The sequence below is a fragment of the Furipterus horrens genome, unplaced genomic scaffold (genome assembly GCF_987537825.1).
Source record: "Furipterus horrens unplaced genomic scaffold, mFurHor1.1.pri manual_scaffold_3, whole genome shotgun sequence".
Taxonomy (NCBI): Eukaryota; Metazoa; Chordata; class Mammalia; order Chiroptera; family Furipteridae; genus Furipterus; species Furipterus horrens.
In genome coordinates, this window is record NW_028327173.1 from 81534668 (window position 1) to 81558848 (window position 24181).

Consider the following 24181-nt stretch of genomic DNA (forward strand, 5'->3'; position numbering starts at 1 on the left):
CTTATTGGGGTAATCACTTCATTAGGTATATAAATGTCTAATCGCTATGTTCTACACAAAAAATTAATATAGTACTGTATGGCAACTGTAATTGTAAAATAAATTACTTTTAATTTTTTTTTTTTAATTAAAAAAAAAAAAGAGAGAAGATGGCAGCGTGGTTCACCTCACACAATCGCATCAAAATTACAACTCAGCCCTGGCTGGTGTGGCTCAGTGGGGATTGAGCACCAGTCTGCGAACCAAAGGTCGCTGGTTTGATCCCCAGTCAGGGCACATGCGTGGGTTGCAGGCCAGGTCCCTAGTTGGGGGCACGTGAGAGGCAACCACACATTGATGTTTCTCTTTCTCCCTCCCTTCCCCTCTCTCTAAAATTAAAATTTTTTAAATATACCATTTTTTTTTTAGAAAAAATTACAACTTAAATATAGAGAAGCCATCAGCAAGAAATCAAGTTGAATCGAAGTCTGACAACTACGGAACTAAAGAGACTACATGCAGAGAGATGAAGCCTGCAAGCTGGTACCATACCTGAGACTCCATCATCCTGGTTAACACTGTCTCTGGAGATTCCCTAAGACTCTGTCCCACCCAAGTTAGGCGTTGAACCAAGCTGTTCTTGGCTTATGCTTCACAAATTTCTAAATCCTCTCAAAAAAGCAACAGCTGGCTTCAGGGAGCTCCAGGCACAGCACTAGCAGCAGCCAGCTTAGATTCAGATCCTGGCTTCACCTAGGAATCTCTAAGCCCAGCACAAGGAGCAGCCATCTCAGATGGCTTTATCGCTCAGGAAGGTTGGCCTGGAGCAATAAACAGGTGGGGGCTGACCCTGGCCTCCACTACCCAGGAAACCCCAAGGCCAATGCACCCAGTGGACAGATACAGACTGCGTCAGAGCACCACCACCCTTCCCCAGCACAGCTGATCCTCCACAGAGGGCAAAAGTTGGTGGTCAACCAGTCCTTGCAGCTGAATGGCCTGGGTAAATCCCTCCCATTGATCTCCCAACAGCAACCAAGGCTCAACTACAAAAGGAAGGTATACTCAGCCCGCATGAAGGGTACATACACCTTGAGTACACAACTTGGGCAATAGGGGAGGCTGTATCACTGGACCCTATAGGACACCTACTACGTAAGGCCACACTACCAAGATACAAAGTCAAAGCAGCTCTACCCAATACAAAGAAACAAACGAAGGGAGGCTGTCAAATTGAGGAGGCAAAGAAACAAGGCCCAAATGAAAGAACAGAATAAAACCCCAGGAAAAGAAGTAATGAAATGGAGATAGCCAACCTATCAGATGCAGAGTTCAAAACACTGGAGGATCAGGATGTTCACAGAAACGGCTAAGTACAGCCATAAAATAAAGGAAAAAGTGAAGGTTATACACAGTGAAATAATGAAAAACATACAGGGAACCAAGAGTGGTGGGAAGGAAGCTGAAATTCAAATCAACATTGACCCAGAAAAGAAAAAAGAAACAAGAATTCAAAAAAAAATGAGGAGAGGCTTAGGAATCCCTGGGACAACTTTAAATGTACCAACATCCAAATCACAAGGGTGCCAGAAGGAGAAGAGGAAGAGCAAGAAATTGGAAATCTATTTGAAAAAACAACGAAAGAAAACTTTCTTAATTTGGTGAAGGAAATAGACATGCAAGTCCAGAAAGCACAGAGAGTCCTAACTAAGCTAGACCCAAAGAGGACCACACCAAGACACATTATAATTAAAATGCTAAGGTTAAAGATAGAGAGAGAATCTTAAAAACAGCCCAGAGAAAAGAAGAGAGCTATCTACATAAGACTGTCAGCGGCTTTCTCAAAAGAAACTCTGCAGGCAAGAAGGGACTGGGCAAGAAGTATTCAAAGTCATGAAAAGCAAGGACCTAAAACCTAGGTTACTCTATCCAGCAAAGCTATCACTTAGAATGGAAGGGCAGATAAAGTGCTTCCCAGACAAGGTAAAACTAAAGAAGTTCATCATCATCAAGCCATTATTATATGAAATGTTAAAGAGCCTTAAGAAAAAGATGGTCAAAACTACGAACATTAAAATGACAACAAATTCACAACTATCAATAAGTGAATCTAAAATACAAAAACTAAGCAAACAACTAGAATAGGAACAGAATCATAGATAGGAAGATTATTTGGAGGGTTATTAGTTGGGAGGGGGGAGGGGGAGGAATAGGTAAATGGTACAGGCATTAAGAAGCATAATTGGTTGGTACAAAATAAACAGGGGGAAGTTAAGAATAATATAGGAAAGGGTGAAGCCAAAGAACTTATACGCACGACCCATGGACATGAACTAAAGATGGGAGGGGTTTACTGGATGGAAGGGTGGTACCGTGCAGAGTGGGGCAAAGGAAGAAAAATTTGGACAACAGTAACAGCATAATCAATAAAATACACTTAAAAAAAAAAAAGATAAATGCTAGTTCTTAGAATCATTCTTTATGCGACACAGTCTCTCCAACCCTTATGCTCTGAGTATCAAGCTTGGGCCAACTTCCCTTTCAAACATGACACCCAGAATTATACGCATTCCATATGTGAATAATACTCAGAATAGGATCATTTCTGTTTCTATTCACAAGCCCAAAATTTAGAATAAATCTTAGCAGACTCATTACACTGTAGGATCTCACTGAGCCTACAGTTAACTATACTCTCCACAATTGTTTTGTTTGTTTCTTGGGGAGTAAGGGCAAATTTTTTTCATCACGATGCAACAAAACCCAAAGGAAAGCCCAATCCAAGGACAATCACAGCTCCCAAATGTATAATTCTTTTCCTGTGGTGCTCTCCTCATTGCTAAGAAAAACAAATACAAAAACAAACAAACAAAATAAAAACACAGGCCACGAACTTGTTTGCGTGATAATATAAGCCAAGTTGTACTCCACAACCAGGTTAATTTTACAAGAGAAAAAGAAGGTGCAGGATCAGACGGGTACAAGTCACCATGTCTTCTACCCACACATGCACATAGAAAAGGATGGGCTTAAAGGGCATAAGCATGATAACTTAAACTGGGACTGTATTCAATGTACTTAAGTTCTCACCTACTTCAGCCTCCAGTGACGGTTGTAAATTCAAATCAATGTTAGTTTAAATAAAGCCTGAAATTAGGCATTCTAACATAAATAAATTTGCTGACCGTTCAAAATGTCTATGATCTTCACTTTAAAACAATGAATTATTGATTCAATACACTGTAACTGTACCAAAACTTCTTCTAATTTACTGTCTGATCCGATCTCTGACACAGTAAAATCATACTCTCCACTTAGCCACAGGCCCTGGAACAGGCTTCACAGGCTGCTGATCTCCAATAACAGCGAGCTCTTCAGCAAAATGGGCCTTTAAAATCTCTTCAGAACACTTAAATGCAAGAAAAAGCAGGAACACTCAGGTCGGTCAAGCTTGCAAAACAGGTGCAGGGCAGAGGCCAATGCCCTTAAGAGTCCTATGAGAAGCATATAAAAAGTGGTAATGATTCTAACCGTAGCAAACGTCTGCTGAGTGCTCACTGCATGCTAGGCAGCCGTGGGATCAGCACTAAAGTGCAAAGAATGCTCATGGTTCTCTGCTCAGACCTGGGTACAGGGCCACACCACTGCTTTCTCTTAGTTTATGTGGGTGGGAAAGCCCTCGCCAGTGTGGCTCACTTGGTTGGAGCATCGTCCCATACACCAAAAGGCTGAAGGTTCAATTCCCAGTCAGGGCACAAACCTAGGTTAGAGGTTAGATTCCTATTTGGGGAGCATATGGGAGGCAACCAATCAATGTATCTCTCTCACATGGATGTTTCTCTGTCTCCACTTCCTCTCTCTCTAAAATCAATAAACATATTTTTAAAAATAAATAAAGTGGGTGGGAAAGAAAGTAATCATGAAACTCGTGGTTGTTTTTTAGAGGTGAATTTCAGTGTCCTGCCCAAAGGTCCTGCAGTTAGCGATGGAAGCAGGAGCTGGTGTAAGCCATCAGGTAGTGAGTCAACTGGTTCAGCAGGTGCCATATCGGGAGACGAATTTCAAAACTCAGAAATTTGTGATTAAAAAGGAAATGTCAGATGTGTAACTCACACTCGCTCCTAAGTAAAATTATATTACTAATTTCAAGAGATGAATGTAAATGTTATACGAAAAACAAAACAACTCAAGAACAACAGCTGTAGCTAGAGACTAGCAAAAGAAGGGAGGAGGGGCAGGAGAGGAAAGGGGAGGTGGAGGGATCTTACTGGCCTCTCCAACTACCTTGAATGATGGAGTATCTATTCTAAGGATATCGTTCAAAGCATCCTTATGCAATTTGTACATGTCGGGTTTTATTACAGTTTCAAATTCATTCCGTCTGGATTTAGGAGAGGGAAAACAATGGTGAAAAGGCATGGGCTAGAGAGAAGCACATTTCTTATCAATTCCTCAAAATTTTCTTCCAACAATTACAACCAGTATTTGAAAATTAAATAGATACCAATGGAAGATAATTAATTTCCAATCACTTGTGAGCAAACTGCGTAAGAGACTCATGTATCACTAATGATGCCGGACGACTGGTGGAAACTAGGACTCAAGTAGAACTACTTCCCTCTTCCAGCATATTTGAATCCATTTTCTTTTAAAGGTCTGTAAGTCCACAAAGGTCATTTTTAATCATATCACCAAATAAAAATAAAGGCAAATCCAAGACATACATACCAGGATTGAAGTGCAACACACATCTGTGTTTTAAATTGAAATCCAGAACATCACACCAATCTTTTAAATGTCAACTTGCTGATTATAAAGAGGGACTGGGGCGGGGGAAGGGCGGGGGGCTTGGAGCACAGGGACAGGCACAGTTCCGCAGAATGGCATTACATTCCACAGAAAATACTCCTGCTTGTACACGGAGGGGCCACAGCATCAAATGCCCTTCACTGTCTCTTGTAAGCACAAGCAAATGGGGGTGTGGTGGTTGAAAGGAAGAGAACATTCAGGTTCACAGAAGGAAGACGTTCTCCTGACATGCAACCTAAATGAATTAAAATTTATACAAGTGCCAGGACAAATAAGTATGTGTTTGAATTACAGGGGCCACCAGATGAATTACCAATACCACCACGCGCATATATCCTATTTCTACCCACCTTGCCACAGCTCTGGGAGTGGAAGGATCTGTGAATTTCCACCCTTGGAAAAAGAAAATAAAATGTGATACCCAATTCCAAAACTCACCCCCTAACCCTAACCCTACCTAATCCTACCCTACCCTATACCACATTGGATTAACATAAAATGCCACACCATGGGGAGAAGGGCTGTGCATCTGACTGACAGCTTCACAGAGCTGGCCGGTAAAAGACAAAATTTGAAAAACTGTGTCCATGAGCGAGGTGGAGAGAAAGAACTGAAGGCCCTTTCCTCCTTCCAGGGAAAATGTCTGGAAACACCTTCGTGAATGTCTTTTAGTTTCAAAACAAGTTCACATGTGCCTATTGTTAAGGCATCCTACCTAATACAATTTGCTGCTGTCTGAAATGCCAGTCACTTCTATCAACGGTTTGAGGAAAGAACAATAAAAGCATCAGAAAAACAAAGTGATGGGGATGTTGATTCTTGGCATGAATTCAGTATAAACAAGGATTTCCAGAGCCAAATAAATAAATAAGAAGAGAGAAAGACTATTGAAGGAAAATGTGAGAGACATGCAAATTAGACTTAGGCAAAAACTTCTGTTTCTTCCTTTTAACAAATAATATTTTCTTCAGTAGAAATCTCTCAAGTCAACGCTAATTCATTTTTCTAAAATCCATAAAATGGTTCAATTGTCGATATTCAAACATCAAAGAGAAATCAAGGAAATGCTCACACCTAAAAAGAAGTGGCCAGGAAACCACTGAGTTATGAACTTGTGAATGATATTCCTTTGCCTCGATTCTAAATTAAAAGCACTTCAAGCAGCAAATTTCCTCAGACAGATGACATGCTTCCCGGGATAAAGTAAACGGTCTGAAAATGCTTATGCAAGGAGAGTTTTACTTCTTCCAAACTCCCACGAAATAATGTGTACTTATCTTTGATTACAGCCTATTTTAAAAATAGGCTACAGCTGAAATTGGATTAAGAACTTCTGCTGAAAACGATTTATTGCATAACACAACTCTGACAGCCTGAATCTACGGCCACCAACTGAGCCTTTATAAAAATCTGCTGGGCAGCTGCCAAGTCAGCTCTTTTGCGTCTGAACACGACATCACCGTTGTCAAGGCAGCGGCAGCAGGAGCTTCGACATCCGCCCCATCATGGTTAAACGGTGCAGTCAGGGAACAGCAGAGAGGGCCACACAGCACAGTGTTCAACCCTTCTGCAGCTCTTCCTCTGACAGTGCATTCTTTCAACACAATCAGAAAAGACTCAAGATCCACTTAAGGATTATCTCCAAGGATCGAGCAAAAATCTGAACTGACGATCTCCCTTCAGTGGAGGAAATAGAGGAAAAAAATCTAAAAATCTATCAGAACGAGGGACCATTCAGTATCAGCAATGGCGACACGTGACTACCCAACAACTTCATCTGGGAATAAATTATTAACAAGTAGGTTCCCAAAGGAATTCTAACTAATTTGGATCTTTTAATCCTTTTTTATGTTAATCAGCATACGTCCCAAATGGCATATTCTAAGATACACTAACCAACAGAGAAACCACTAGCCACATGTGGCTATTTACAGTTAACATAAAGTTAAATTAAGTTTCTTAAGTTGCACTGGACATATTTCAAGTCCCCAATAGCACAGGCCTCCCAAAGTGGACAACACAGCCACAGAACGTTTCCATCATCCCATCAAGTTCTATTAGACACGACTGTCCTAGAGCATAGATTAGCATTTAATTGCATAATTTCAACAGACTGTGTTACTTGCTAATGCATTTAATTACTGTATGTCCCTGAGAGTCTTCTAAATAAATACTACCTTCATGCTCCACTCAACTTAGCAGGAAAATTCTGGAATAGCTCAATACCTATGCCCTGCACAAGAATACCCGTGTCTAAAGAAGGTACGAACTATCTGAATTACAGATATTCACCCATGCAACTCTCAGGGAAGTGATTCTAGTCCTCTGCTCCATCTGGCCTTTCTGTTTTTGCAGGTATATGAAATTCTGAGGATGAAGCATAAGATCCTTCATTCTACAAGTAAACCCTTAAGACACACACTGCTTTAGTATGCCTTCAAATCACCTTTTAAGGAATCCCCTACAAAAGGAATCCTCCAAGATTACAAGACAAAAGCCAGTCCTCCAGGGTGACCCAAACCACTAGATTGATCGCTACCCCACCTCCTGCCAGGACCAGTCAAGGTCATGGGCCTATAAGCCATGGCAAAGGATTTGGGCAATTTTTGCATTTCTGTTTCTTCCTCCAGGCCCCAAGACACTGCTGGGGTCATTTTACGAGCTCAATCAACAGCTAACCGTCTCGCTGGCTTTTGTGGTTCAGCACTAACCCCCAACCAGGAAATAAGCATAAGTGCGTATACAGTCCCAGGGGACTGGCTGGCCATATGGTCATGCTACATAATAAACAATTAGGTTTATTTTTGGCCATTTTGTGAAAATTTTCAAATTAAAGTAGGCAAATAAACCTCATCCTTGGATTTAACATAAACTGACATTACGCCACTTTGTTCCGAAATGCCTTACCCCCTTTTCTTGTACCCTCCAGCCTCCCCCAGAGTCAAGGACCACCCTGGAATTGGTTTGCACCCTGTCATTACAGGTTTGGGTCTCTAGAAACAATTCTAATGTGTTTTTCCTCCTCTAAACAGCACTTTCCACTAATGACAAATGTAGATCATTGTGCAGCAAGCAGGCCACACACTACTTGTTTCTGGTAAAAATTCTCTGCATTTTACAGCTATGATTTAAGATCACAAAAACATTTCTAAATGATGAACCTACCGTGTGTCTTATTCATCTTTTTCCCCTTAATACATAGAGATAAGTTGAGCACACACTAAGCATTCAAACTATGAGTAAACACTTAGAAACAAGTGGAAAGTGTAAAAAAAAAAACAGTGCCTTCGAGGCAATAGAGACCTGGATTCTAGTTCTAGAATTCTGTTTCTTCCAAGTGCAAAACAAATAATCTAGGGGAGTGGCTGACAACTTGTACGCTCCTGAGAAACAACTGCAGGCTCAACAAACCACACACTGAGGGCTCGCCCCCAGTTTTCCCCAGGGGGGCTCGGGTCCTGAGCCCACACTCGGACACCAGCCTCACATTTGATGTGATCCCCAGCTTGCCTTTCCATGAAAGCTATTCTCACTGCCGTGGAAAACATTATACAATTGCCCAATCTAATGGGAGCTTTTCTTATCAGCAACCTGACTCTTCCCTGGTTTCCCTGCCCAACCTTCTTCCCTCCCAGTCTCCAATTATGAACTAAATACCCATGACTACTAAGTCATTTTCTTGACAATCTCCTCCTTTCCCTCCCCCACCTCCTTGTGTGACTCTCTCAACCCTACTGCCACCCTCCTGCACCCATGGTTTGAAATCCTGACCAGGATTGGCACCTCCTTCCTCAATGTTCACATTCCCTCTCTAAATCAGGTAATACTGTCTGTCTCTCCAGTCCGTGGAAACAGAAATAAAACAGGCTCTTAGATCCTGTCTTACAGAAGAAATCTTCCAAAGCAACTGCCACCAACCAATTCCTATTCCAAACATCTTCCCTACATTGTTTCTCTAAAATCACAGCCACGTTACAATGAGATTCTTTCTAAAATTATCAATCCAGGTCACTCCTTTCCCTACTCAAAAGCCTTCCACAGTTCCCAATGGCTATTACATGGCCTACAAAAACTCTTATTTAATCAACGCAACTTATCCTCTAGGCTTTAATTCCCTCTGCATCGCCAAACACCCTTAACTGACAAGTATGAGCATCTCAAGTAGAGGCAACAGCTCTCATCTTTGTATCCCATCTCAAAACAAACACCAGGAAACAGAACTACTGGTGCTTATTAACTAACTATTGATCATGACTTCGACAATAATCCAAAAGTAAATAGAGGACAGAGTTTTTCAATAGACACAAATAAAAGTCCATCTCAATTCTCTTTTTCATATCAATACTCTGGTACCAAGAAACACATAAACGGTCGTTTAGGCTCAATTTACCAGTGTTTACCCACAACTCTTGGTTTTTTATTGCACTGACTGTATGACTCTGCGACCAGAACTGTTAGTAAAAGACATCAACTGTATTCAGAATTATATTTCATACAAGTTAATCTATTCCTAGTCCAGTGACAAAATTTAACTATATCACTGTTTCACAATGGTTTGAAAGGAACATAAACTGCCACCTAAACAAAACTGGAAACCTTCACTGGTTCCTGCATCCAGTCCAGTTCTAGTATTTCTTCTTCTGCGCAGAGTGAGACTTATTACAGCTATTTAGCTCTGCAAAGCCTGATGGATCAGTGTGTGGGTGCACTGAAGATTCATGCTTACCTACAGACTGACAAAGCTCCCACCAAAGTCATGAGGACTGAATCCCCTCCCCAAAAGGTGACGTGGCAATCTCATTTTAAGCAAAGCTGTTAGGGACAGGAACTAGGGCTATCTAGAAGCAAAGTCATGATTCTTCCTATGTTGACATTTCACAGCGGTGACAGGAACAAAATGTATTATTAACATAGTAGATGTAAGCAGTTTACCATTTACCTCAGGCAACGTGTGTGAAAGAATAAAGCAAAAGCGGGGAGCAGACGATTGTACTCTAAGTGGGAAACCACTGGAGAGTTCTGAGCAACAAGTAACGAAATTTTACTTACACTTTTAAAAGATCCCACAGGTTGCTGCGTGCGGAACAGACCATGGGGAGAGGGGGTGTGGGGAGGGTTGAAGTAGAGAAGCAGAGAGCCCTGCCGCCAGAGCCTACACCAGAGGTGAGGACCAGATTGGTAACAAGAGGCTACAACTTGTTAAATTCTAGAAATTTTAGAAGGCTAAATCAACTGAATACTGCCATGGAATGTGTGAGGGAAAGGAGTCAAAGATTAACTCCAAAATATTTCATCTCAGTAAACAGAGTTGCCTCGGGATAAGGAGGGTGCCTCTGAGAAGAGCCCTTCGAGTAGAGAAGGGTGCGGCCCAAAGTTTACCTCGTCAGCCACGTGTCAGCTGGCAGTTTAACAATCACACATAGAATCAAACTTCAGGTACCCTAATTTACTGAAGGGCAGAACAACAGAGTTTTCCTATTCGTTTACAAGTTAAAACTTAAGTCAGAGAAGAGCTGGCTGACCTGGAAAAGTCAGTTTATGGTTAAGGTTTTTGGAGTCCTGGGAAAAAACTATTCTTTAAAATAGAGTGAATGAAGGCAGAGGACTGAATATAAAAGGAATAAAAGGGATGGGTCACTAACTGGAAAGTCAACCTATAACAATCTGCATTTCACATGGCAACTCTAGCTGACAAGTGAGGGAGTGTCAATAATGTGGCAATGGAGGCTTTAGAAACCCACTGCTCAATATGAAGGTATGATAAATCAGCTGCTGCTGGTAAGTTGTATTTGGCCAGGTAAGGTCATAAATCAATCACTCAATTTCTATCTCTTAATCACTCACACACATACACACCACAGACGCCCTCCCTTCTTATATGTAGACTCCACATGTTAATAAGACAAATGATACCAGTCTTAGTCCCCCTCTCACAGTCAAAATATGCTCACAAAATAGCCTACTGGCAACACTGTGGCTATGCAGACGAGTTTTCAAGTGGTTGCAAATCTCAAAGACCAGTGTGGAAGTGAGACAAACTACAGTCTGTTTTCTCTCCAGTCAATCCAGAAAGAACCTAGAGCAGCTACTTCCTGGCTACCAGCTGCTGACCCGGCCCACAGAAAGAGAAGACGTCGGGGCCAAGAGGGCAGAGCAGTCCAAAGTCCAAAGAATTAAAACCCAAGAATTAAAACCTAAGACTTGGAGGAAAAATACAGAAAATAATCCCCAGTAAGTAATCAACATTTTCATTTTACCCACCTATGCATGAGCCACACCTATGCTGTGCTTTCTCATCTAATTTCTCCAGCCAACCCCAAGCTTCTGAAGGAAAAGACTCTCTCCTTACAACACTCTTCACTGGGAAGGCTGGACACCCATATTCCTACCTCATCTCATTGCTGGAGACCCGAACTGAAGTTTAAGCAGCACCAGAAACACTTTACAACACTAGTTATCAAGCCTGGCTGCCTTGGACAATCCCTGGGGAGCTCCATCAAGTATATAGCCCTTACCGCCATTCTGGTTAAACTGGCCCGGCGTGTGCGGCCTGTACCCGAGATTTTGATAAAACTCAGAATCATGGTTCCTGACCTCCCATCTAGCGATACTCCCACCCTTGACAGAACCACAGTCTCACTGCATTACAATTATATTCCGAGAACTCCGTAACAACAAGCCTGGTACATACTAGGAACCTAATAAGTAATTGAAAATGAATTTTAAAAAAATGAAACCCATGTAACTCAGTAAACCATATAATTATTTAAATAGAGAACACAGTCTTAATATACTTTTTATTTTCTTGACAGTAATTCTCTAAAATGGATAATTCAATATTCTCTAAAATTGGGAAAAACAGACATTTTAGCTGATACTAAAGCTTCCTTTCCCTGACACAAACAAGCACCTGCTGGCTTCAAGGAAGTGAATCAAACTGCTATAAACTACTCAAAGCTTCCACACCTCAAAGTGAATGAGGAAAACCCTCATGTCTATGAGTGAGAGGTAAGTTCTAATTTGCCAATAATAAATACAAAAATATGTCTCGGTCTCTGACTGGTGTGTGACTCAGTTGGTTAGGCATCATCCCACAAACCAAAAGATCACCGGTTCGATTCCCAATCAGCGCATATGCCTGGGTTGCAGGTTCGGGCCCCAGTTGCGGGCATGTACGAGAAGCAACCAATCAATGTGTCTCTCCCTCTTTCTTCCTCTCTTCCCCCACGTCTAAAAACAAATAAAATATTTAATAATAATAATAATAATGTCTCGGTACAAGTATGAGAAACTAGCATATGATTGCCCACTGGTATAATTTTATCAGGAGGAAAAGGCAAATCATATTAAACCTGATGTCCCACAATTGTCAACTAAAAGGAAAACAAACCCTCTATATGTTCTCTGAGTTCTTCTCATTTACCCAAAACTCAGGCCACTGCAGAATAACCCCACCTCCCAGTAACCTGAAGGACACAGCAGAAGCTTTCCTTCCTCTTCTGGTGCCATCTGAGCAAGGACTGCCAGACTCTGCTCTGAAATCTCCCGCCCACTTTAGCTTCCATTTTTGTTTCCAGGTAAGTGACCCTCTAGACTGAGCTACCTGCTTGCTCCTTGTTTGTTCCCAACATACACCAGTTTTAAAGGCAGCAGCTCAAAAAGACTTTCTCCACTCATACACCAGAGGAAACAGATGAAACAAATGGATTTAATCCTTAAAGCTGATGAAGAAATACTTAAAAGGGGAAAGTAAGGGAAGGGTTTATTTTATACAAAATAAAAAATATAATAGCCAATTGGGGTATAACAAACTTTTCAGAGCATTTTATAAAAGCTACAACCTCAAAGAAAACACTTTCCTATTTTAACATACATACCTACACAAAGAAACACACAGCAGGCACTTCCCAAGGGCCAAAATAAAATGCTCTCTAGTAATTACCATAAATAGAAAAGGAGACGGGCTTCCTGATTCAGAGTACAGAGTAGGAGAAAAACCACCAGCAACAAAAACATCATAAACAAAATTACATGGCCAACAATAAACTGGGAGGAGAGTGGAATTGCTTCTCAGTAAGATGCAAGAAAACACATCTGGAAGATGCTTAAACAAGGGAAGGGGACATCCATGAGCTCTAAAGGATATAATGTGCCAGTAAATTCCTCAAATACAAAAATAGAACCTGATGACATTTTCTGTAGTACAAAGAGAAAAGTTTCTAAAAAATCCAACAAACTATGGCTTAATATTTGAGAGAGAATTTATTTCTCATTATCCTAGGCCTTTATTATTCCCCCTAAATATGGCCCAAAATTTCCCAATCAGTTCCAACTTCTTGGAGTTTTTTTTTTAAATCAGTAAGTGCAATTGAGATGCTCCCTTAAAAACCAACTGAGAGGCCCCAAGTACTTCTCAAATAAACAAACATATAAGGAGTTGTTCATAAACTTCAACCACATTGCCCCATTGTGATTACGTTATTAGCTTCAAATTATGATTCAAGTTCACTGACATGTACTGTTTCAATCATACCCATAATGAATCTGTGATTAAAGACAAGAAACATACAGAACACCAAATAATGAATAAACAGCATAAATATAAGTCTGCACATTTGCCTCATAATCGTCACTAGTCTGTAAAGTGTACCAATAATTGCTCTATCATAAAAAAAATATAGTCATTACTGCAAAATCCATTGTTATTTATACAGTTGGCCCTCCTTATTCCTGAGTTCCACATGTTCAAATTCAATCAACCTCTGATAAAAAATACTCAGAAAAAAGAATATTACTATGAAGTTAGGCCAAAAATGGCTACATCTGTTTTTTGTTTTTGTTTTTTTTTCTGAGAAAAGTTCCTTTTGCTGTGTACAGGGCGACACCCTGCAGACAGTTTTATTCTTTGTAGGAAAACACCTGTCGCTGCTGCCCTTCCTTGACTTCATCCATACCAAAGTAGACAGCTGCTCCCACGAGGGGCAGTGGCAGTGCCCTGTCGACTGGATGGCACCTGGGACGGGCCAGGAGGCCCTCAGGCCATCAGTCATCATCATCGTCCTCCTCTGACTCTTCTGTAAACTCAGGTGCGCTCTCTGGCAAGTCATCTGCCATCTGTTGGAACCTGCTGGACTGCGCATCCCACATGTATTTGATGGTGACTTTGAATTCAGCCATCTCATATCCGAAAAGCTTCAGGATGCGGGCCTGCTCTGGGGTCAGCACATCGCCCTCCTTGCACACCTCGTGGTCAAACAGCAGGGTCACCACACCTCTCTTGAGGGCAGTGGGCAGTCCCAGCTGCCTTAGCTGTGGCTCCATGGAGTGGGGGAACTGCTCCAGGGGCCCCGGGTCCAGGGTCACGGTGAAAGTTGCTTTGTTTCCAGCGTGGGCATAGTCCATTTCGTGTATTTCGTGAACCACTCGTTCACCTCCTCCTTGATGCGGTCGGTGAAAAGGAGACCAACTTCACCCCTCAACTTCTTGCTGACCTGATGTAGGTTGTCTTTGTACTCATCAGATGGGCTTCGACCCAAGGCCACCATCATCACTTTGTTTTTTCCAAAGAACATCCGGCTGTGCTTCCAGGCGTTCAGGATGTCCTTCAACTTGCTGTTCCTCATGTTGGCCACAGAGAAGATGAAGAGGTACTTGTACGTGTCCACACATTTCCGAAGCTATTCTATCAGGTTCTGTTTCAGTTCCAAGCCTTCCTTAGCAGTTTTGGTTAAGGAAACTTTCTTGTCCCGCTTGGATTTGGGCATCGCTCTGTAGCCATGTCCAAAAATGGCTACATCTGTGCTAAACATGTAAAGACTTTTTTCTTGTCATTACTTCCTAAACAATACAGTATAAAAACTATTCACATAGCATTTATATTGCATTAGATATTACAAGCAATCTAGAGATGATTTAAAGTATACAGGAGGATGTGTGCTTGTTAAATGCAAATCACACGCCATTTATTGATATATAGGAGACTTGAGCATCTGGCTATTCTGGTACATGGGGGGAGAGGATTGTCCTGGAAAAATAGTCCACAGATACTGAGAGGCAAATGTACCTATCGGTGTGCACTTATCGAGCTCACTATATTATGGGAAGAAGCCTTCTAAGAGATTTACACACAATAATGCATTGATGAAAAAACAAAGGACTTGTCCAGGGCATGAAGGTAAGAAGAAGAGGAGGCAGAGCTAGCTGGTGGTCTGGCCCTGGAAATCAACTGTCCTAAGACATTCTGAGGCCTCTCTCCTCAGTGATGATCTCTCACTCTAAACTGAGCTAAAAAAGCTTGGAACAAACAGCAGTCTAAAGCCTTCCTTATTATCTTAACCCTTAGAAAGAAAACTCTGAAAAACATACACTTTAAAATAATTAATCTGGTGAGTTCTCTATTATGTGAATTTACCTCAACAACAACAAAAAAACCTATAATGGTCAATTTGCTAAACTCAAAATATATTCTACTTATAGTTACTTTGAGATAGTGAGTAGAAATTAAAGAAATTACTAGTATTTTATTCCCATGTGAAAGTTCAAGAAATATACTACTGGAAAACAGGACTTTAAAAAGATTTCTTTTTTAAAAAGGCTTGTACATCATCCAACGGTATGTAAAACTATACCATAATCACTTGTTACTGAGTAAAACTTTAACAACAATTTCTGAATACAAAATACATCATCAATATTGCAGCCTAAGTGAGCCAAAATATAGGCTGCTTTTGATTTTATTATGTTTGTCAGAAAATTTCTAACAATATATTATCATTGAAATTAAAAGCAACAAAATGCAGAGGGAGACAATTCCTTTGCAATTTTTAAGAACTACTTTTTGAGAACCATAATTTTCCTATTCACAAAGGGCAGAAAGGGATTGTGTGGTGTTTGTTCCCACTCTATACCTACAGTCTTTGCCTGACAAACAGCAGTGACCAAATACACAGAAAAGAACAGTGAGGATTCCTGTCATTCATCGATATAACGGTTTCAATAAACATTCTTCATTTTCAGTACTTCTTTCTTTCTTTTCATCCTTGCTAGGATATGGGTTGAAAACATTGCAGACCCTAACTAACTCTTTCGCATTTGTTTCCTCCCTGTAATTCTCTTCCTCTGAAACTTCTCTTATCACAACTGATTTCTCAACCAAATGTCACTTTGTCAGTGAAACTTTCTCTGACCATACCTCCATTCAATTTAAATAGCTACTTAAACATTTTTCACAGCATTTATCACCCATAAAATTCACATTTGTTAGAGTATGTATTATATGGTTTCCATACTAATTAGAACCGCCACCCCCCCGCAAAAAAAAAAAAAAATCCACACCCACAGTTAGTAGAAGGAAAGAAATAAAGATTAGAGAAGAAATAGAGACTAAAAAGAAATAAAGAGAGGTAAAATTTAAAAAGTGGTTCTTTGAGAAAGATAAAAACAAAATGAACAAACCTTTAGGTAGACTCACCAAGAAAAAAAAAAGGACTCAATTAAATATAATCAGAAAAGAAAAAGATGTTACAACCGATGCTACAGAAATACAAAATCTTGTGAAAGACTTCTATGAACAAACTGGACAGCCTAAAATGGATAAATTCCTAGAAACATACAAACTACCCAGACTGAATCATGATGAAACAGAAAATCTCTATCGACCAATTACTTGTAAGAAGATTCAATCAGTAATCAAAAACCTCCCAATAAACCTATTACAACCACCAACTTCGCTGGTAAATTCTTTCAAAATTCAAATTGTTTCAAAAAATAAAAGGGAACTTTTCCAAATTCATTTTATAAGGCCAGCAGCAGCCCAATATCAAAATCAGACAAAGATAGCACAAGAAAATTACAGGCCAATATACCTAATATTAGAACATAAATGCACAAGGCAAATTCAACACGTTAAAGAGATCATATACCACAATCAAATGTCACTTATTCCAAGGATGATAAAAAGGTTCAACATCTACAAATCAGTCAATGAGATACACCACATAAACAAAATAAAGGATAAAAGTTACATGACAATCTCAATAGAAACAGAAAAAGCATTTGACAAAATTAAACATATATAAAGACCACAGCTAACACTACAGTGCATGGTGAAAAGTTGGAAGCCTTTCCTCTAAATCAAGAACAAGGATGCCAACTCTCGCCACTTTCATTCAACACAGTACTACAAGTACTAGCCATAGCGATCAAGCAAGAAAAAGAAATCAAAGGCATCCAAATCGAAAAGAAGTAAAGCTGTGACTACACGTTGATGACACAATAAAACACATACAAAACCTTAAAGACTCCATCAAAAAACTATTAAAATAAACAAATTCAATGGACATGTGGGGGGATTGCTGGGGAAGGGGGGCTTGGGTGGAGGGGAGCAAAGGGGAAAAAACTGAAACTATTGTAACAATATAATCAATAAAATATACTTAAAAAATAAAAAAAATAAACAAATTCAGTAAAGCTGCAGGATACAAAATCAATACACAAAAATCTGTTGCATTTCGATACATTAATCAACTATCAGAAAGAGAAAAATAAAATACCATTTCCAACTGCATCAAAAAGAATAAAATGTCTAGAAGCCTATACATTGAACTCTAAGAGACATTCCAGAACTTGAAGAACCAAATATGGAAAGAAATTCCATGCTCATGAATTGGAAGAATTAATATTGTTTAAATGTCAGCACTACCCAAAGCAATCTACAAATTCAATGCAATCCCTATCAAAATGCCAAACATTTTTCACACAGATAGAACCATCCTGAAATTTGTATGCAATCACAAAAGACCCTGAATATTCAAAACAATCTGGAGAAAGAACAAAGCTGAAGGCATCACACTCTCTGATTTAAAATTACATTACAAAGCTATAGTAATTAAAACAGCATGGTACTGGCACAAAAACCAGCACATACATCAAAAGAACAAAATAGAGGGCCCAGAAATAAACCCATGTATAGATGATAATTAATTTACAAGGAAAAAGCCAAAAATATACAATGAGAAAAGACCAGTGCCTTTGTAATGGGGTGCAAAGCATGGGTCCCCTGAAAGTAGGGTAACAGTCCCCACAATGGGGAAAGCAGATGGTACAGTGTTTAAAATATATTGCATAACAAATAGCAAGTTAATAGCCTTGCCTTCCTGAAGGGAAGAAGGCTGCCACCAGGGCTAAATTGTGTGTACATGACTATAAAAATGTTCAGGACTCATGATATTGGGGGGGGGGGGGGGGGGGGTGCACCTCAGATGGATGCCCCTGTGTCACTGGGAACTCTTGCCATGACTACAAATCACAGTCAAAAAAGGGTAAAAGAAAAACAGTGTGGAACTGATGAAAATGGCAGACACTAGCCAATGCAGCAGAGAAAAGACTAAACATGAGATCACATAGGAAGTTCCAGGCCAAGCATTTAAATTAAGGTGAGCTGAAGGTCAAGGAGGGAAAGAGCCATGAGGTCTGCAGTAAAAGGTGAGGTCTGCAGTAAGAGGAGATCCGCCAGCAGGTCTGAGAGTCTGTGAGTCAGCCACGAGGTCGGGAAGTCTGCCTGGAGAAGACGACAGCACAGCTGGCAGAGCTGCGGGGACCTGCCCAGCCACCCAGATTCATGAAAGATGCTTGAGGCTGAACTGTGATCGGAAATGCTGAGGTGTGGATATCTGCTTGTGTGAAAGATGGTACTTTTGAGTGGTGTATTCTGAAACTGTCCTGGTTTGGCAAAGAAAGGCAAGGCTATGTGTTTTGGGGTGTTTTTAAAAGAAGCGAGACTTAACAGCAGAAATCTGCCATTATTCTAAATCGCATAACCTTTAAATAAACAACCCCTTTCCTTTTCCACCAACCTCTTGGATTGGGAGTCATGTTTCTTGGCAACAAATGATCTAACCCCACAGCTGTTCCAGAACAGTACTGGCAAGGTTCTGTAACGTCTTCATAAATGGTGTTCGGAAAACTGAACAGCTGCATATAAAAGAATGAAAGTGGAACACTATCTTACTACACCTTACACAAACATCAACTGAAAATGGATGACTCCTGGGAGAAAACAAAGGCTAAACCAGTAAGCTCCCTGACATAGGTCTTGGAGACAATCGAATCAGACACCAAAAGCAAAATACAAAAGTGGAGCTACATCGAACTAAATGCTTCTGGAAACCATCAACAAAGTGAAAAGGCAACCTACTGAATGGGAGAACATATTTGCAAACCATATATCTGATAAGGCTAATATCTAAAATAAAGTACTCATTCAACTCAATAGCAAACGAAAATCCATTTTAAAAAACAAGCAGATCTGAATAGACATTTTTCCAAAGAAATAGATACCAAACAGGTCCATGATACATGCTCAACATCATTAATCATCATGGATATGTAAATCAAAACCACGACGAAATAGCACCTCCCACCTGTTAAAATGGCTATTAATCACAAAGACCAGAAATAGTAAGTATTGACAAGAATATGGAGAAAAGAAAACCCTTGTGCACTGTTGACAGAAATGTACACTGGTGCAGCCACTATGGAAAACAATATGGGGGGTTTCTCAAAACATTAAAAATAAAACTACCATCTGTCCCAGCAATTTTACCTGAGTACTTATCTGAAGAAAATGAAAACACTAACTTGAAAAGATACCTGCGTCCCCATGTTCACTACAGCATTATTTATAATAGCCAAGATATGGAAACAACCTAGTGTCCATTTATGGATGAATGGACAGAGAATTATACTATATGCGTACACCATATTGTTCATACAGAAAAAAGAATGAAATCTTGCCATTTACCACAACAGGGATGGATCTCAAGGACATTAAGCTAAGTGAATTAGTCAGACCGGGAAAGACAAATATTGTATGATCTCTCACAAGTGGGATCTTAAAAAAACAACCTCATAGACGAGGGGGGGAGAAATGGGTAAATTGTTTTTTTGCCTTGTTTTTAGTTTAAATTGATTGAATAATTTCCAATAAAAATAAATAAATACCTATATTAACTTTCTTCACAGCATTTATCACCCACAAAATTCTCATTTATTTAAGTATGTATCATATGGTTTCCTTACTAAATTACTGGCTGAATTCCACAATGTGGCAAAAAAAAATTGTGTATGGAATAGTCAATATATTCAACACTTGGTTTTCCAGTGTGATACATTTCATTGTTTTTCATCCTAAAAAATAATAAGGATCAAAGAAAGAAATTAGCTCACATAGCTAACCAACTCAAACTGAACCCCTAAACCCCCTATAAAATCTATTGATTAAAATCATGGAGTCTGGAGCTACTTACTACCTGTGTAATCATAAGAAATGTACTTTACCTGTACATGCCTGTTTCCTCAACTGTAAAAGGAATGCCCATGGCATATATAACACCATATCTGGCACATAAAGTTTTAACAACTGTCAACAGCAGCAGCAACATCAAGTCTACCACCCACCCCCATTAATGAGGGACAAAGGAACAAAGAAAACATTTATCCTAGTTCCCAACTGCTACTGCGGCTGTTAACAATTACCACAAACTAGTATCTTAAAATACAGATTTATTTTCTTAGAGTTCCGGAGGTCACAAGTTTAGTATCAGTTTCACTCTGCTGAAGTGAAGGGTCTTGGCAAGACCAGTTTCTTCTGGAAACTCTTAAGGGGAGAATCCAATGCCTTGCCTTTTTCAGCTTCTGGTGGCTGCCCATACCTTATTTTATTGTTTCACTTTAGTGTGCTTCACAGGTGTTGCAAATTGAAGGCCAAGACCGTCCACCAGCAAAAGATTACAACTTACTTTGTGATGCTGGCTTTAGTGCAGTGGCCTGGAACCAAACCTGTAACATTTGTGAGGTTACCTGTATTCTCTGGCTTGTGCCCCTTCATCCATCTTCAAAGAGCCATCATTCCAACCTCTCTATTCTGTTTTCACATCTTTTTCTCTCCCTCTGAACAGACTACATCTTACCTCTCTTTGACAAGGACCCTTGTAATTACATTGGGCCCACCTGGATCATCCAGGCTCATCTCCCCATGAGAAGCTCCCTAACTTCATCATATCAGCGAAGTCCTTCTTATCATATAAAGTAAGGGTTCCAGGGATTAGGACTTGAATATATTTTGGGGGTCATTATACAGTCCACCAGGAAGCACATGTTGCTATCTTCTCACCTTCGAGTAACAGAGCAATTGCTGTAAGTTGAAATACTTCATTGCTGACCACTATAATGTATATGGAATTTGTTGGGACAGAGGGAATATCATCTTAAGATGTATGTAAGGACATTGTAGAAACCAAGTGACAGTTTTTTCCTGTTTGTTTTTCTCTTAGTGTAGATATACTGTATTGTACAATCAGGTCCCTGAGTCTCCCACTAATGAAGCAGGAACATCTGAGTAGGTCAACAAGAGTGGGTGGAACTCTCAGGCTGAGGCAAAACTACCATCTCTCAAAGCTTATTATTTGTTACCCTAGAAAGAGAAAAGTAATTGTTTTGATTGAAAAGATGTTTTTTCTGTAATGAAATAATTAGGGGGATGGTAAATTGGCTGAAGGATTGTACCACTGCTCTGACTTCTCAATGAAGAGACAACATGGAATGCGCGCTAGGATCGGGATCATTAGATGCAATCGGTTCTCCCCTTCTAAGCCTGCAAGAGACTGCTAGAAGCTTAATTGTTAATTCACCTATATAAAGCGGTATTACACTTGAGTGTAGAATTTTGTATTTTATTATTCAAAAAGAGGCCTTCCTTGATAATGATTTTTATCTTTTCCTAAATAAAAAGATTTTTTTCAATCTTCAAACTGCTTTTTGAAAGTAACACAAAAATAGAAATTTAAATAAGATATGAACCTTCCTTATTTTTATTAAAAGTGTTGAAACTTTCTCAGAGGTTAACAGGATGACATAAATTAATCTCAATATTTCTACTCTAAATATACAAAAAAATAATGAACACAAGAAAATATGCTTCACAGTGTTTGTCGTTAGGGAAACAGAAACCAAAATTAAATGGGATACTACTTCATAAGCGCTAGGATGGCTATAACCAGACAGACAGTTAAGTGTTGACAGAAATGTGGAGACTGGAATCCCTCATACGTTGTGGCGATAATGAAAAAATGGTACAGTGCTTTTAAAGTATAGTCCAGCTATATTCCTCAACAGGTTCAATAGTTATCATGCGATCCAGCAATTCCACACCTAGGTATATACCCAGGACAAGTAAAAACATGTTCACATAAAAACCTGCACACAAATTTTTCACAGCAACATTATTCATGATGGCCAAACCATGGAAACAACACAAACGTCCATCAACAAATGAATGTGACATATCCATAGGTGGAACTGTTAGGCAATAAAAAGGAAGCATTGCTACATCTCAGTATAAAGTTGCCTTTTGCAAATGACCTGTGCTGTGCTACACTGCATTTATTTGCAAAACTTACTCTACTTTGTACCTTCAATGAGTGTCTACCGTGAGTTGTGACTTATAATCATGTCTAAAAGGGGAAAAGTTAGTTGCATGCTACCTTTCAGCTGCTGTGCCAGCCGGAAGCACGCCACCCATTGTCTGCCCCCCACACGCTAGGTCTGCCAAGCAAACTAGTAAGACATTCAGATAACTCCATGTTTACAACAGGCTGAGAGAAAGGAGAGAACTAAGGAGTGAGAGGGAGGCGGCGAAAACCCGGAAGTGCCTCAGTTTCCTCTGGATCCCGGACACAGACCTCCTGCACCATTCATTGTTTCATGAATATGCAGAGGGCTGGGAGTGTGTCCCCTTGGGGCTGCTTCTTTAGGAGTCTTTAGCTGATCCAGAAAAACAATTTTTCACCTACAATGACAGTGTATGTGTTACTAGGAAAGGACTCAGAGACAGCGGATGGACGGTGGAACATTAATGTTGGGGAAGTGGGTTGCAGGGAGGGGAATCTAAGGCGAGTTTCCTGTTAACAATCCAGAGAGCTTGTTTAAATTTACAGTCTCACAGGCATTTCAGCTAAGGATTATTCAAGATTTACAGCACCCTGTAATGTTTTCTGTTACAAAGAATTACACATCAATAAATTAAGCTGAGGGTAAGAAACAAATAGTATTTCAGAGAGGAAAGAGCAGGGAAGATTAGCTAGCAGTGAAGACAGAAGTTTATGGGAAGAAGGGCTACTGCCTGTCCTGTTCCATAAGGAGCTGGTGGGCGAACTGAGTTCCTCTGCTCCCTCTGAGAGAAATCAGGGAAACGATTCATGTAAAAATAAATAAAATAAAAAATAAAGGGAAAACCAACATAGCCTTTAAAAACCTCACGGCCTCAGATTCAGCTCAGTAATTTTCCTTTTTAAAAAGGATATATACAGGAGTATCAGCTCCTTTTTACCAACTCTCCAGCCAAGCCAAACTAGTCTGTAGAGAGAATCTCCTGGGATGTGATCGGCAGAGGGAAGTGAGAACTGGGGAACGCTTGGAAGAGTCACAGGGAAAGTGACTCAGGCTGTCTCTCTCCCTGCCAAATGAAGCATCTACTGATGCCAAAACATCCCATTTATAATACTGCACAAAAGTGTGTGCATAGAGGGACCACACAGCAACTTTTCAGAAGCCTAGAATAACTTCCAATTCTAACCCATAAAGTGTCACTTAAAAAAAAAATCGGCAAATGTAAAAGTAATGGTGAGGAGGGCTGGTTCTCAGAAAAGAGCTGCTTCTCCAAGGCTACAGTATACCAGGCTTGTATGACACAAAAGCACCTCCTTCTGCTGCCAACACTACACACTTGAACCAAAATTTACATGAGGACACTGAGACCCAGAAAGCCTAAATAATGGTCAGGAAGACTTGTTTGGGACTCTAGCAAGAAAGGCAGGAATGCGATCCAGACCTCCTGCTTCATTACGCCAATATCTTTCCATGACATCACAATGCCCATGTTAGAAGAAAGGATTTCTGTTTGACTAGTTAACAGAACAATCTACTCCTGGTAGCTATCCATGTGCACAAAACTGGAGTTCTGCCCAAACTCTATCAGCTTTTCCCCTAATTAACTCATAGTCACATTTCAAGTATCAACTGAAAATATCTCTCTTTGCCTCAGAATAGTTTTCACAAACTGTTAAGACTTTCATATGCTGTTCACCAATTAGAACAATATACTTACTCAAGGATTGTAATCAGTAACTGGCTCCCCTACTGGACAGGAAGCCTCCTGAGATGAGCTCAATTCTTCTCACTGAGGAGCCTAGCAAATACTTGTAAGCATTAATGTTTAGCAACACCCTCTTCCTTCACAAAAAAAGGTAGCTTCCATGTAAAGATGTTGACAACAGGTATCAAATTCGCTATTTTACTACATACCTCTAAGACTGAAAACACTACTAGTAGTCAATTA

General features: G+C 40.0%; 1 protein-coding gene and 1 pseudogene across 1 annotated transcript in view; both read right to left on the minus strand.

The window, feature by feature from the left end:
* Positions 1-24181, minus strand: part of JARID2 (jumonji and AT-rich interaction domain containing 2) — a 259462-nt gene that overhangs the window by 138532 nt on the left and 96749 nt on the right. The gene's annotated exons all lie outside the window — the stretch shown is intronic.
* LOC150015391 (mRNA turnover protein 4 homolog pseudogene) lies at positions 13647-14562 on the minus strand (annotated as a pseudogene).